We start from the raw sequence: 15,911 nt of genomic DNA, 5'->3' as shown, positions 1-15,911 counted from the left end.
ACAAACAGACAGACAGATAAATAGATAGGTAGATAGATAGATAGATAGATAGATAGATAGATAGATAGATAGATAGATAAATAAATAAAAATAATAATGATAATTTACTGTCTGTGCATACAATGACACACTATAAAGGAAGCCCCTCAAACATTGGCAGGAAGTGATCTCCAAAATATATTGTTACATCAAACAAATACAACTAGATTAAAAACTTCTCGTGTTATTATTTGTTTTAAAAAAGGGGTGGTAGAGTGGTGAAGGGAGGAGAATATATGTTTATGCATAGATTGTCATGAGAAGCATTCACGAGCTGGTGATATTGTGTTTTTCCAGGAAGGAGTGTGCCCAATGGGTGCGAGGCTGGTGTCAGTTGACTTGTGCTGTATACCAGCCCAGCCCAAACTTAGTAGCTTGAAACAACCACCATTTTCTCCACCTCACATTTCTGTGGGTTGGCTGCACTGGCAGGGGCTTCTACACATGGTAATGTCAGAGTCCCCAGAAGCAAGGAGCAAGCCCAGTGGACACATACTTTCAAGCCTTTACTTGCATGATGCTTGTTGAGGTCCCTTTGGCCAAAGCAATTCACATGACCAAGTCCAAATTCAAAGTGGAGAAATAGATTCCATTTGTTAATGGGAAGAGCTACAAGATAATATGGCCAATGGTTTTAATCTGCCACATTGTGGGGCACGGGCAGGGAGGGAGAGACTTCTCTTCAGCCTTTTGTACTTTCTGAGTCGAGTCATGTCAATATTATCTATTCAAAAAGAACTCGAATATTAAAAATTGAAATACACTCCCTGAGATTAGCTTCAAAAGCGTCCAGTATTGAAGAGATGCGGGAGAGGGGAAAGAAGAGAAAGAGAGATATAGATGAAACAAGATTGGCCGTGAGTTGATAACTACTGGAGCTGGGTGATGAATGCATGAGACTCATAATACTCTTCTATTTTGTGGACATTTAAATTTCCTGCAACTAAAATAATAGGAATGGAATGAATAATAATAATAATAATAATAATAATAAAAAAGACCGATACCAAAAGCTCAAACTGACTGAGGCTTACTAACTTGGTAAAGGCATTGCCATCATTCCCTTTGATCCTCCCAACTACCCTGGAGGTAGTGGGGGGAGGAGGACTGTTTTGGTCCTGACAGCAGCCTTATTGAGGGTGCTGATACCATGGGGCCAGCTGCAAGTCAGGACACAGGGCGGCCCCAAGCAGAGATGCTAGACCTTGAGGAACCGTCAGAGAGCGGGTAAGAAAGGAGCCTTGGGGAGCTGCCTCCATAGTGTGGGCAGGACCAGTGACTGAAAAATCCAAGGGCTGGGATGGTGTTGGTGGTGGCTGAGGAGCTATAAAATACTTGACTGTTTCAGAAATGCACACAGAGCATCTGAGGGTAGAGAACAAGAAGGGGCCTTTCCAAAGGTTCCAGACCAAAATTATAGAGCACACAGGAACATCGGAAGGAAAATGACTCAGTGAGAAAAAAGGATACATTTTCTTGCCCCTTCACTCATCACTCTGCATGGCCATGTGTGCATGCAAGCTGCGTGCCCAGGGGGACCTCAAGCCACTCGCATGACCTGGGCCTGGCTCTGAGGGGTCCCATCTTGGAGCAGTTCTGAGAATGCTAAGCATGCAGGCCAGCCCTTTGGTGGGCAGACAGGAAAGTCCTTCACCACCCAGTCATGTAGGGTCCCTGGCTAGCCCTGAGAACTTTCTCCTGTTCCAAATATCTATTAAGAGCTTTACTGGAGGCCATGACCTCTAAGGCCACACTCACTCCCTTTCATGTGTGTGCCTGTGTGCACACCGGCAGATGCTACTCCTGTGTACAGGTGATGACTTTTTAAAAAGAGTAAATACCTGCATTGCCAGCCTGCAGCTTAAGGGACCACTGCAAGCATTGTAGTATATTCTTAAAAAAAAAAAAAGAAAAAAAGAAACACTTGTTTTCCAGTAATACATTCTTAAATATTTGCAGATGAAATGATGTGATGTCTTGGGTTTGCTTCAAAATAATCTGGAGTTGACGGAAGGTGTATATTAAACAAGATAGGTCACAAATTGATGAAACTTGGTAATGTTTATATAATGGTTCTATGTGTCCTCTCTCTCTCTCTCGCTCGCTCTCTCTCGCTCGCTCTTTCTCTCTCTCTGTTTCTCTTATACTTAAAATTTCCATGATAAAAAATTTAAAATACTCACTAGGGAACCTTGACTTCCCCTTAACCCAGTGACTCTGAGGCATGAACTCAAAGCTGAGGGGTGGGGGAAAATGTCTCTGGTATACAACTTCGCAATTAAGATCTGAGATTCTAATGGATTAAAAATGTAAATAATTTATCTTTTAAATGAGTTCTCCTGTGTGCATAAGTATTTGCTGAACAAATGAATGCTTGACTGTTATATCCTGCTCTACACAAATCCTTACTCAGCACCAAGATGCCACAGGTGCCCAGACTGCTTCGTAACTTGAATTAAAATCAATATCACAAACTTTTTTTTTTGGAGCTGCTTCCAAACAATAAACTGTTCACATCCCAAAATATCATAATTGAGAGCGACTTACAGACCACTTTGTACAAACTTCTCGTGTTATAGATGAGGAAACCAAGGTACAGAGAAGGAAGTGACCTTTTCAAGTTCCCACGGTCAATAAGGACAAAATCTAAGCTGGACCTCGGGCTCTGGAGCCCAGTCCGGCCTCTTTTTCTTACACCATCCAGTTTCGTAGCTTTGAATTCAACACATACCCACAATTCTGTTTTCACAGGTAAAGAAAGAGAACTTAAAAGAGGTGAATGTAATTTCCCCATGGTCTCGGGTCATTGTAACTCCATAGCTATCTCCAAAACAATGTTTTCCACATTGGGTTATCTCCCTTACTTCAAGAAACTTACAATTCAAAAACCTTAATTTTTAAAACAAACAGAGAAGTGATTATTCTCATTAGGAAGGGCTTTGGTGCACATTTTTTTAAAGAGGTGAACTCTCTCAAGTGTCTTTGAAATATGAGTCAGTTTTTAACAATTCCATCTGCATCCAACTTGTTAGGAATGAAGTGACTGAATAAAATCAGGCACAGCCCAAGCCACAGCCACACAGTCTTGTCATGTCAAGTGTCACAAGGGTGCTTTCAACATTCTCAAGCCAAAAAATAAACAAATCAATCAAAGATAACACATCATGAGTGGAAATAAATGGAAACAAAAACAAAGCAAAACCAAACCTCAAGCATTTGTGACATTAAACACAAATGTTGATTTTTAAAAAGTCTTTATATTAAAATGGTAGGATAACTGTGCCTTGTAGTTTAATTCTGTCGGCACTCAAAACAACATAACTCTAGTGGTCTTTTGTGTCATTCATGTTCTGGGCTTTTCCATGCAAAAATATTTTGCAGCTTTGTCCAGTGCCTCTTTCAAGAATCTTGTGACACTTCCATCCCCCGGCCTAACAGGGGCGCCTGCATTTCTTGGCTGTTAAGAGGACTACTGAGATGTTCCCTTTATATAACCCAGAAGATTCTGGAAATAACAGGAAAGTGCAAACAAGAGATGTCAATGAAAAAGGTGACAAGCAAGGGCTGAAATTCGGAGAAGTTCTCTAAGCAAGGAGAGGTCAAAGAAGGTTCTTAACTGACACTGATAAAGCTGGGGTGGGGGAAACCTTGTTCAGGACGTCATTTACATAGGCAAGCAAAGGGGTTAGACTGTGTCTATCCACTAAGGGTTAAGCTTAAGCCCAAAAACTTCGGGTGAATCAGGGCCAGAGCCCTGTGAAGAAAGGAGACACCTTATCTCTAATCAGCCCTGCCTCAAAATAGCTCTCCTCCCTCAGGCGGAGACTTGTCATGCTTGCACTGTGCAGCAGCACAGCACAGCTGCATGGAGGTGCCTCAACCCCACTTAGTCAGAAAGTCAATGAATATGCTTTATTCATCTCTTGCACAAAGTTATATCTCTCTGGGTGAAGTGATGAATAATTTAGCAGCCTTCGAGATGACTTGCGTATATTCGGGATGTTCCAGTCAGGAAGGATCTTACAATTTAACCTGGATCAACCATCATTTTACAGATGGATAAACTGAGGCCCAGGAAGTCGGAATGATTTGCGCAAGAACACACAGGGAGTCCGTAACTGTGCTGAGGCTGGGCTAGGGCAGACCTTCTATTTCTCTTGGCAATGCCGCTGTACTCATCTGAAAAATGAATGAAACACGCATGCCCTGGGTCAAGTTTCCTTCCGTCGTTAAGGAAATCGTGCCAATGCTCCCGAATCAACACTTTGCACAGGCAGCTCTTGTTAAGTCCTTTCATTCTGAGTCTCTCAAGCTTCCTCTTCTATCTTCATAATTCAGACAGCTTTACTTCTGAGGTTCGATATATAGGCTGCCACTGTTGGGTTTTTTCCCCCCGGCTGCTGGAAGTGAATGTTACAAATGGGTAATTGAGGTACTTTGGGAGTTGCTCAGAATGGGGTCAGACGAAAATGTCCACCAGTCTCATCTGCAGCTCACCCTTGCCAAAGGTTGTGACTCACAGCTCGGGACTTGCCCTCCCAGTGGCCATCTGTGAGATGGCACAGCTCAAATATTCCTGTTGCCACACTGCCTACACTGCCATTTGCATACTGTGTCCCCTTTGTGTATCCTCTACACAGTATGGACTCTGTCGAGAGCTGTATGAGGCACACAAGGTCTACACGGGGACGAGGCAAGCCTGGGGCTTGCAAAGGCTGATGGAAACTGTGCAAAGTAATGGGATGTAGAACATTGACAAAGGGCTAGAATGTGCTGTTAGGAAAATGCCTGGCTCCACCAACTAGCTTAAGGCAGGAAATTGAATTTCAACCCCTTTTTCCATTCTTCCGTGATTGTCATCTGTTAAATGTTCCCATTTATTTCTTGCATTAGTCACTTGGGCTGGACTTATCACAGCGCTTAGGTGGAAACTGGTCCTTAGTTGTTCCTCATGCGTGGGACTGTAAGCTAGAAAAGTCTGGGGCTTCACAGTTCCCACAGGCTTCCTTCCATAGTGCTGGGCACATAGCAGGTGCTTAAAAATATATATAATAACTCTGTCCTGTTGGTCAACATCACAATTCTAGACTCGCTTTGCGCTAAAGCCAGAATATGGCATGAAGACCCTCATTTTACTCATGAGAAGGCAAAAGAGAAAAAAAAGAAGGTCACCTAAGGTTTACACAGAGCGAATGACAGAACCAGGCCTCAATCCCAGGTCTTTTGAAATTAAATCCAGCTCTAGCTAGATAACTAACCCTCCAGGATGGAAGCAGAAAATACTATGCTAAAGACCTTCAGCCCAAAGTTAATAAAAAGTGAAGTAGTATTAGTCAGCTCTTTTCTTGAGGGGTATTACTTACAATTTTCATGTCAATTTTTTTAAAGGACATTTTAATGGGTCTATCTGTAGCTTATTACATGAGTTACATAAACATTCTCATATATTTATATAATTATAAAAATATAATGTTTTTTCTAGCAGGAGTTCAATCATAATTAATTGTTTTACCAGAATAAAAATGAGTTCCTTTTTAACTGAAGAACTGAAACGAAGATGCAAATTAATGCCTAGTAAATGAGATGAATCTCTTTCTATTGATCTGACTAATATCAACTCAGCGTGGAGTTTGAACATCTCAGTAACATGCATATTCATGTTCAAAGATTATCCTATCAAAGGAAGATCAATAAGCATTCACTGAGTGCCAGTTGGGTGCACAGCTTGGTTCTGATTGGCATAATTTTGCCATTAACTAGCTACTAAAGGGCCCAACATTTTCAAATGCCAACTGTGGGCCAAGAACCTTGACGTACATTTTACATATGTACTTTCCTTTAATCTTCATGACAATCCTGTGATGTACAAATGAGGGCTCTGAGAAGAGAGGTGGTTAATTCAAGATCACACAGCTAATAAGTGGCAAAGCTGGGATTCGGTCCAGATATTAATGACTCTAAAGCCCATACTTTTCCTGATCTCCCAGAACTTCCTGACCCTAGGTCTAACTAGTATCACCTAAGGAGCTTTTGTATAACACTGATACTTGGGTCCCACCTACCTCAGACACATTAGAATATCCGAAGGTAGAACCTGGATTTTTAAAAACCTCCCTGGGTAATTATAATATGTCACCAGGGTTAAGATTTATGTACAAGATGTGCTGAGCTTCAATTTCTTCAGCTGTAAAATAAGGAGTTTAGATGGACATCTCTAAGATGCTTTCTACTTCTGTAGTCATCAGAACCATGATGACAGTTGAGTGGGACCAGTTGATGCTTGAGAAACCCTAATTTTCACGTGAAATAAGCAGTTGTCACCCACATTGCTAGATGCTCTCCCAACTTCCTACTTAAGTGTAGGCTGTAAGTGAAGCTGGTTAAACATCTAGGCATAAGGCTCTAAAGCATACAATTATTTCATATATTTATGAAAATTTATACATTTATATATAAATATATGTATGTGTATATATATGTATGTGTATATACACATACATATATATACTATATGTATGTGTATATACACATACATATATATACACATACATATATAAGTATATAATTCAGAACAAGACCCTGAAAGCTCTAGAAGATTCCCCATGCCATCCTTCTCTGTCATCTTTGCAGGTATGAATCATACTTATTTGGTGAAATCCTCACTACCCCAAACTATTTTATGCTACTCTCTACATCGTCACATCAAAAAGTCCTTTGAAAATGTTTATAACCTTTGACCTAGAATTCCTCTTACAGAAATCTATTCGAAAAAAGTAAACAGAAAGCAGAAAAGGCTTTATGAAAAAAGTTCATTGCAGTATTATTTATTATAGTGGAAAACTGGAAATCACTCATATGTCTAACAGTAAGAGAATAATTTAGTAAAATCTGGCATAGCCTACTAAATGAAGAAATAGTCATTACAAATGATATTTGCATACAGATTTTTAGATGATTAAAAAATATTAACACTTATGTTATGATGCTGAAAACAATGTTATAATTTAACTCATAGGTTAACTCAATTTATGAGTTAAATTACGTAGTTGAGTAATCTCAGTGATGTACTTATTTTTACATATAAGATAAAGAAGAAAAATACTATTATGTAAAGTTTAAAATACCTGAAATCATTCTCACCATTAACCCAATTCTAAATATTTGAAGAACAGAATATAAAAGTGATTCTGAAATAGACCCTGTCCAGAGAAATTTTATATCTGGCCCTGGGCCTCTGGGTCTGAATAGACATGGGACTTATAAACAGCAGAGTAGAAATATGAAACCACAGGTCAAGTAATTCTTTTAGGTGTGGGAAGCAAAGTTAAATTTAAAATTAGAGTCAATATAAGGAAAGAAAAACTAAGAAAACTCAACTCAATGACCCAAATCAACTCTACTTTAATCTGGGAAGGCGTCAAGAAGGAAATGGGATTCAGAAGTGAGTTAATTTATGACAAGGTTGCCATTTTCAAAACATTTTTCTATTCATTGTTTCACAAGGTGTTCATAATCCTCTGATAGGGGTTGGAAACTTAGTGTTGGTATCAGTCCCATTACATAGGAGAGGAATGAGCCTCAGGAAGGTGGAGTGACTGGCTTGGAATGATGGCTGCAGCTGAGCTGGCCAAGGCCTGAGGCCTCCTTCTCTCCTGCCACTTACTGCCAGGCCGAGACCGAAGGCCGCATCTTTGGACAAGGTGGTGCATCTGCCGGCTGGGTGTGCTGGGACTTATCAGACCCTCTGTGAAAGATACCAATCCCCCATGGTCAGGACCCTGCAACCTGGGAACAATGTGGGGTGTGCGTTCGGCTACCTGAGGCTGCAGCTCGTGTGGCTGGTTCTCTCAGAGACACGTTCCCTCCTCCGTGGTCTGTTGGACTGGACTTTGTGCCCCTAGGGGGGCCCTTCCTCCACCATGGATCTGGGGGGCCTCTCAGTCCCCATACAGCATGGGGCTTCCCATGGCAGCCTCTGGCGCCAGCACCACGAGAAAAGTTTGGGCGCCTCAAGTCCCACCACAGTCCCTGCAGCCACTGAGGGGCCTTAGCCTTCCCTAGGCTGTGGGGCCCGCATGCCTGTGCTCCCGTGCTTCCACGTTTGGAGTTCCCTGCCTTAAAAATTGAACTTTTGTCTATATAAGAAAGGTCTAAACCTGTAAAGAATTTTGATGAGTTTATTTGAACCAAACTGATGACAATGGCCAGGAAGCAAAATCTCAACGGATTAAGAAAATGCCCCAGAAAATGGCAGTTCTGCAGCTTATTTTACACATTAGAATCAAAGGAGAAAGTGTTAAGGAGGGTTACGTGAGATCCATTGGTGGCAGATTAAGGGGGTGGGAGAAAGCAAAGCAGGGGGTAATCTCTGAGATTGGATAAAAAGTAAAATGGAGGGACATGTACTCCTTTTACATTGGTGGGTACAGGAGAGCGAATAATTAACAGTTGCAGTACACAGAGATGGTGTGTGTGTGGGATAAGATAACTATGAGGAGTTCTGTGGTCTCGTGGTTGTGCCCTGAGGAGTCTGGAATAAAAGAGATTACTCTGACATTCCAAGGGTATGTAATTTTAGATACAAAAAGACAATAGTCTAACTTAAGGTAAAGATTGGCCTGTGTCAGGAAAGTTACAGGCCTAGGATGTGACTACCCCCTATGACTTGCTTTTAGTCAGGAATTTTTATGTTCAGACCATCCTATGTGGTTAGTTTCATTCTCTGAGTTTGCAAGGCCTGCCATGCTGGCTTCCCCTGAGCGTCAGGTTTAGTATGCGGCCCCTTTTTTGTCTATACTTTGCACTTTTGCAAACAACAGTGTTTGCTCAGCAATCTGAGCAGCATCAAGAAGATTGCAGGTGGTTGGTGGGCTCCAGGCAGGTGCGTGTGGTGCTGGGGTTGAGAGGCCAGCATTCGGGATGGCTGGAGGTCCTGGAGTGCCCTCCAGGGATGCTTGCGGCTTGGGCTAAACCCTGGGTTCTGCCCTGGACTCTGAAGTTTCCTAAAGCTTCCTTAGGCCAAATTTTATAACTGAAGAGTGTCTCGGGCCGCAATGCAGTGACTAGCTAGTAAATTCTGATCATCTGAAAGCCTTCTTTATCCTTAAGAAGCTAACACATTTAGTGATGATAATAGATTGAGAAAGACTATAGTGATTCTTCTGTTAACTTCTGCCTCACCCTGCTTCTTTTAACCTCAAGACAGGTCCCCTTTTTGCTGTTGTCGACTTCAGAAACCAAAGCAAGCTATTCCGGCTTTTGTTTAAAATAGAACTTAATCCACAGCTGAGGTTTTGCTTTTCTAGATTTGAAAATCTCTTCGGAATTTGCACAAATGCCTTTCACCTCAACACCTTTTGTTCAAAGAGAAACATAAAATTGTATTTCTCTTTCCTTCCACAACGATATGCTGTGTATGCATTTCAGATATCCTGCATACACAGCATATCATACACTGTTAAACATACTCTTATTAAAGAGCTAGTAAATGGTGCTCTCAAATAATGTTTATCTTTGCATTTAAAAGGGAGTTATATGTTGCCAAAACAATCAGCAATGGTAATGCTCAGGGCCCTTCAGCAAGTCTCCAAACTTTTCCTTCTCTGGAACCACCACATTCTCTTCTGGATTAGATTACTCTGATACTCAATAGAGATGTTTTCTCAGATCATTTAACATTACATCCAAAAACTTTATCCCGTGTCATTTTAAAAAATGGTCAGGGAAAGAACAACTTTAAATTCTGAGTAAAACTGCCATGAACATTCATCACAGTGCTTCGTAGAAAAAAAAAAAGAAAGCTTTGCAAATAATTTCCACTTGGACTTCAGTGTTAGGATACAGTTTGGCTACGCTTTTTGCTTTAAAAAAAAAAAAAACAATCAATTAATAAAAGCCACGGAGTGCATCGTACAGTTCTTTTTTGCCTTTACTGCCAGAAGTCTCAGAGCTTCGCTTTCTGTTCATTTTCAAGAATCCCTCCCATCCTAGGTTTTCTGGATTAGTTCCCATTCTGTATTTCCTTTTCCCCAATCACCAGATTTTTCTTTGTCTGATTATTTATCCCATCTTTATTTATATCTTCTTTTATGATCCCCCTCAAAACTTTCCAGAAGTGAGTGGATGTAAAAATTAGTTATCGTAGATTCCCTCAAAATGTTCTTTCGATCTGCCTGAAACAATATATACAGTTGTTTTCAGTTTTGGCCCCTATTTGGGTGACACTTTCAAGACTCCCAAAGCTACCCAGAATTGTGTGTAATGACAGTGGGCTAGGCTCTACTCCTCCCTCTCCTCTCAAGAAAGCATATCTAGTCTAATGTATTATTGCGGTTGATGAATCACTCTCAAGCTTCAGGACTTTTTTTATTAGTAACAACTGACTCGCAGCACATCTGGCAGCTCTGGGTGCCCCACCCAGTGCCCAGACCTTGGTGCAGTGCAGCTGCTCCGAGATACGCCGGGACACCCCAGCGTGTGAATCATTTCTTATTTTCTCCCAAGGAGTAGCACAGATTTCCTTAATTTCAAGTGTTGTGAGTGCTCAGTGTGTTGTTCAACAAAGCCTAACATCTGTACTTCCTTCCACACAGCAGTAAAACTTTCTCATTTCCCCAGAATGTCAAAGGTGTCTGCCAATTGTGAGGAAAGTAGTATTTGCAAAGTCACTCAAGTAGCAACTGGGACAAATTCTGGGATTCTGAGGACCCTTAGATGAAGGCTGATGGAGAAGGGGAAGGGAGTGAGCATTTCCTGAACCTCAGCTCTGTACCAGGCACTGGATCAAGTACTTGCCTACTATTATTTTTAAGCCTTCTCAGCAGGCTTCTGACGTAGGCACGTTTGTACCCATCTTCCAGATGAGAAAACAGGCTCAGAAGGACTAAAGGATTTGCTCAAGCTACCTCATTATTAAGTGATGAATTCTGGATTCTAACCTGTTTGAAGGCTGGTGGGGCTCATTCCTTGTTCACTGTAAATCTGCTTACAGGGAGCAAAGCTGTTAATCCACGCCCCCAGGCAGAGTACCCTGGGCCCTACAGTGCAGGCCTCACGCAGGGACTCTGAGACCTGGGTGCCTTGGGTCAAACCCCAGCCCTGTCACTAGGTGCATATGACCTTGGACAAATTACTTAATCTCGCCACATCCCCGTTTCACAAATCTATAAAATGAGGAGCGTTGTCAGGAGCAAATTAGTTAACTCTGGCACAATATCAGTATTCAACAAGTGTTAACTGTCATTTTCCAGATATACACCAGTATCATTTTACTGCAGGGTAGAAAATGCTGCCGTCTTGCCCAAATGATTGTGTTTGTATGTCTGCCTATCACATAGAAATCATTCATTTGGCATGGTAGACCTGAGAGTGGGGTCATCTTTGGAACCACCCAGGGAGTTTTTAAAAAATACTGATGCTTGTGTCCCACCCCTAGATATTCTGATTCAATTGGTCTGGGGAGTAGCCTGGCATGGCGGGGAGGGAGTTCTTAGTGGTTCTCGAACTGTGGTTCCTGGACCACAGCTCAGCATAACCTCGGAGCTTGCCCCATCCCAGACCTACTCATTCAGATGCTGGGGGAGTAGAGCTCAGCAAAACAAGTCCTCTGGGTGATCTGATGTCCACGAACGTCTGAGAACCATTGCTCTAAGAGAAAGTAGTGCCCTAAGAAACTGCCTCATCCTAAATACAAGGCTCAAAGACTGAGACTGACCTACTGGGCTCATCTATTCATTTACACCGAGCGGTGAACCAAGAGTATGCTAGTCTCCCTAAAGCCGTAACATGTTGCGATTCCATCAGCCCATCATCCCCGAGCCCCCAGGAAAGTCAAGTCTTCATCAGAAGTCTTTTTATTAAATGTTGAAGTACATCAAGCTTAGATGGCCGAATGTGTATATTTCATGATGGGGATCGTGAAACCATCAACCAAAAATATTAAATACCTCTGAGCCCGTATTATCCAGAGTCCCGTGGCCACCGGCCCCACCTCCATTTCTTCACTCAGAGCAGCCCTGCCGCAGGCCCGCAGACACTGAAAATGTCTCTCCTCTCCTGGACGCCACAGGATGGGCGCAGCTATCCTCTGCCTTGGTTCCTTTCCTTTTTCTCTTTTCCCACCATTCTGCTCCCTTTGCCATAATCACCACAGTCTTTCTCTTGTATTGATACACTTAAGGAAGCTTTAGTTGATATTGCAGGCCACAGAGCCACTGTAGCCCTTCTAGGGACTGCATAACTCTGCTCTGCCCCCCGATGTGACACTCTGACACTCTCAGAGGCACAGGTATCTATTTCTCTCTTTTTCTGATAAAGCGACTCTCTAGACCGCTCAAATTCTTTAGCACCTGGTCTTGTTCCTGCTCCTTTAGCTACCATTAATTAGTCTCTTTTGAAAATAAGAAATGCAATGTTTGTGTTAAACATTCGCCTTCAACCTTTCTCCAAGTTCTGTAAAACTTGTGATCAGCTGTTTCTCCAATGTCACATAATTTATCTTTCATCATCTGATTAAAGAGTAATACCATTGTAACTTTTAGTGAAACAAATACCATCTGTGTGTTTTCGGTGCTGTAACGTCTCACAGGAAAAACGCTCATGTTTTCCTCATGCCTCATGTAACCATCCACTGGGAAACGTACAAACTTTACAATTTTTTAAAAATGATTCAGTTACTTCTAGATAACTTTGCCTCAGCTTTTAAGCAAGTGAACAAGCAACAGAATCATCAAAGCAGGGAAGAAAGAATGACAGCAGCGAATGTCCAAGTAGGGATGAAAGCCTGAGAGAGGAGACAACGGGTTAGTGGTGAAGGAACAGGGAAGAAGCAGAAGGATAGTTAGATCCAGGGGTTCCGAAATCTAAGCTGAGGAGGAGCGACTCAGGCAAGTATTAAACTTGGCCTTGGCAATTAAGGCAAAAGAGAAATACAACACATTCCATTACTCCATTATTCTGTAGCGAGATGACAAGGAGGGCTTTTCCTATTGCTATAGCATTTCAGCGGATCCCTCAAAGCTAAGAACTATGTGGCCACTACATATTCTAAGGTTGAGGAGCCAGATCATCCACACAGAACTTGCTAAGCAGTGACCCATAAAACCCAGCCCAGGGACCCCCTACCCCCTCATTTGCCACAGGGTATGGAGAGACAGGGAGGTTGATGAGAAGGAGAGCAGTCAGTAGGCTAAGGACTGAATCATCACCCTAGGCCAAGTGGAGGGAGCTTCCAGAGAACCACTCAGAGCAGATGGAGTGTCTCGCAGGAGGAGGCTGACATCTTGCCTCCTGGCTGATTAAAGTGGAGCTGTGGGAACTGTTCAGCCCCATGCCGGCACAAGACTGAGACGAAATGTAGGGAGAGGCTTCTTAGAAAGGCTTGACCTGTGTCTGCAGGAATTTAGAGAAACACTAAGACTAGAGCTTGACTGTAATGATGTCTGTAATATAATCAGAAATGGTGATACTGTGTGCATTTGTTAAGCTATGCACTTACTGACACTTCAGAGGCAGCTACCGCTGGCTGAGGGAAAAATCATTATCTTTATTTCTGAGCAAGGCTAGATGCTTTGCTAATTAGCATAATGAATGCTTAAAATTGATTTATTTTGCAAAATAATAGTAAGATTATATGGATTGTCCAAATATTCGAGAGTCTCCTCGTACTTGCATGAAATGAACACACAGAGCACTGGGGGCCTGTAGACTGTGCCCTTAAAAGCACCAGAGGCTTGGTCTCTCAATGGTCCTGTAGATAGCAATTGGTTACAAGGAATCTGGTTATCTGATGCTGACCCTATAGCTTATTTGAATCATACCTCTACTATATCATGACATTTCCCTTAAGCGAATCTATTGTGCAAAGACAAAGGGCTTTCGTGATAACCTAACAGCAGAGCTGTGAAGGAATAATCAACCCTCACCTACTTCTCCATATTGGTGGTTACCGTTAGCTCCCACAGACAAGCCAATGGCCAGATTGGCCTAGGAAGGTTTATAACACTGAAACTTACCTGGAAAAAGCCGAAGGTGAGGCCCTGGCTGGAGCTGCCTGGGACAGGAGGATGGGAGAGTTTGGGCGTACATTTGCAATGCTGGGCAAAGCAAAGAGATGCGTTCACCACAGGTCAGATGGAGGCTGCGGAAGGTGTCACCATGAAAGAGACCCCACTCAAGAAGATGGAGTGAGGAGCTCCTAACAGAAACTTGGGTTTCTTACAGGGTGTACTGTCGGTGGAGGAGCTGATGGAAGAGCTATTTGTGGGCAGCCAGTGCTTGAGACAACTTGCTGGAGAAGCGTGTGGCTGGAGATCGCCAGAATGCTCCACGACTAAAGAGCTACCATTGGGACACCTGCCGCCCTGCGAGTCAGTCCCATCTCCCCCTCCCCCACCTGCCCAGAGCCCACAAAGCGAGTGGCGGAGGAGAAGAAGAATCAAGTGGGGAAAGAATCAAGCAGCTAAGCACTTTCCTCCCCCGCACGTCGCCCTCTGCACTTCTGCAGGGTTCAGAGTCTTACCAAACCAAGGTGGGAAAAGCTTCATATCAGATGAGAGATTAAAGCTTTGCTGTGCGGCTACATTGGACTTCCCCTACCTAAAAATAAGATGTTTATTAATACCTGAAAGTGACCAGAAAACATTTCACCCAGGAAAGTGGAAGAATAAATCAATAGAGGGGGCTTAAGAGGGTGGTGATGAGAGAAAATGAAGTTATTTTTTTATATCCAACTGAGTCCAACTTGATCAAGTATCTACAGCTTTCATTACTAAATGAAACAACTTGTTATTTTTACTGTAATTTTCTAAATTATTTATTTTTATATCTCATTAAGTAGAAGTCACGGGTGGCAAATAAGTTTTCGACCATGTTCTTTAAAACCACAAATAAAAAGCAGTGAGATTGAGAAGTAAGGAGAATGTGTATTAGTTACCAATTGCTGCTGTAACAAATTACCACAAACTTAGTGGCTTAAAATGACACACATTTATTATCTTACAATTCTGGAGGTCAGAAGCCCGAAATGGATTTCACTAGGCAAAAATCAAGATGTAGGCAGAGCTGTATTTCTTCCAGAGGCTCTAGGGAGAAATGTTTCCTTACTTTTCTGGCTTCCAGAGGCCACCTCTACTCCTTGGATCAAAAACCCTTCCCCATGTTCAAATCCAGCAGCAGAGTATCTTCCAAGCTTTCTCTGACTCTGCCTCTCCTGCCTCCCTCTTTCTCTTATAAGGACCCTTGTGACTGTACTGGACTCACCCAGATAATCCAGAATAATCTTTTCACCTCAAGATCTGTAACTTGCAGAGTCCTTTTAGCCATGTAAAGTGATGTATGCACAGATTCTGAGGATTAGAGGATGGACATCTTGGAAGGGGCAGCATTATTTTGCCCACCGTAGGACAGGCCCAGGTACATGAGCTGGGCCCACGGTTCACCCTTCAGAGAATGCCATCACCTCTACTTATAGGTTAGCCAGGCATAATCATGGCCTCTAGGAAAGAGACTCTGTTTAATCTTGGGGAAAGCACATAATCTATCTATACCTGTTTCTTAATCTGTGAAATTATAGACTTGGCTTCCAAATCTAAACCCTTTGCTCCTTTTCTCTTTGGCAAAATAAACGTTTGAAGAAATCTGGCTGCTTAACTCAAGAAACCAATCAAACCGATGCTTCAGTGCACACTGCCAGCCATCCAGCCATGCCCTGGGCCAAGGGGGCCCTGACAGCCCACTCTGTGGGAGCCTCAGAAGAAGGCAAGCAGCCAGCCCTCTGCCTTCCCGAAGGCAGAGGAGGTTCATGGAAGGCACAGGTGGGAGGTTCTGGCTGAGAGGCCTCTCCGAGGGAGGGCAATGCGTTGTCCTATTTTTTC

The sequence above is a fragment of the Pteropus alecto genome, unplaced genomic scaffold (genome assembly GCF_000325575.1).
Source record: "Pteropus alecto unplaced genomic scaffold, ASM32557v1 scaffold81, whole genome shotgun sequence".
Taxonomy (NCBI): domain Eukaryota; kingdom Metazoa; phylum Chordata; class Mammalia; order Chiroptera; family Pteropodidae; genus Pteropus; species Pteropus alecto.
Note: the sequence above shows the minus strand (reverse complement) of the source record.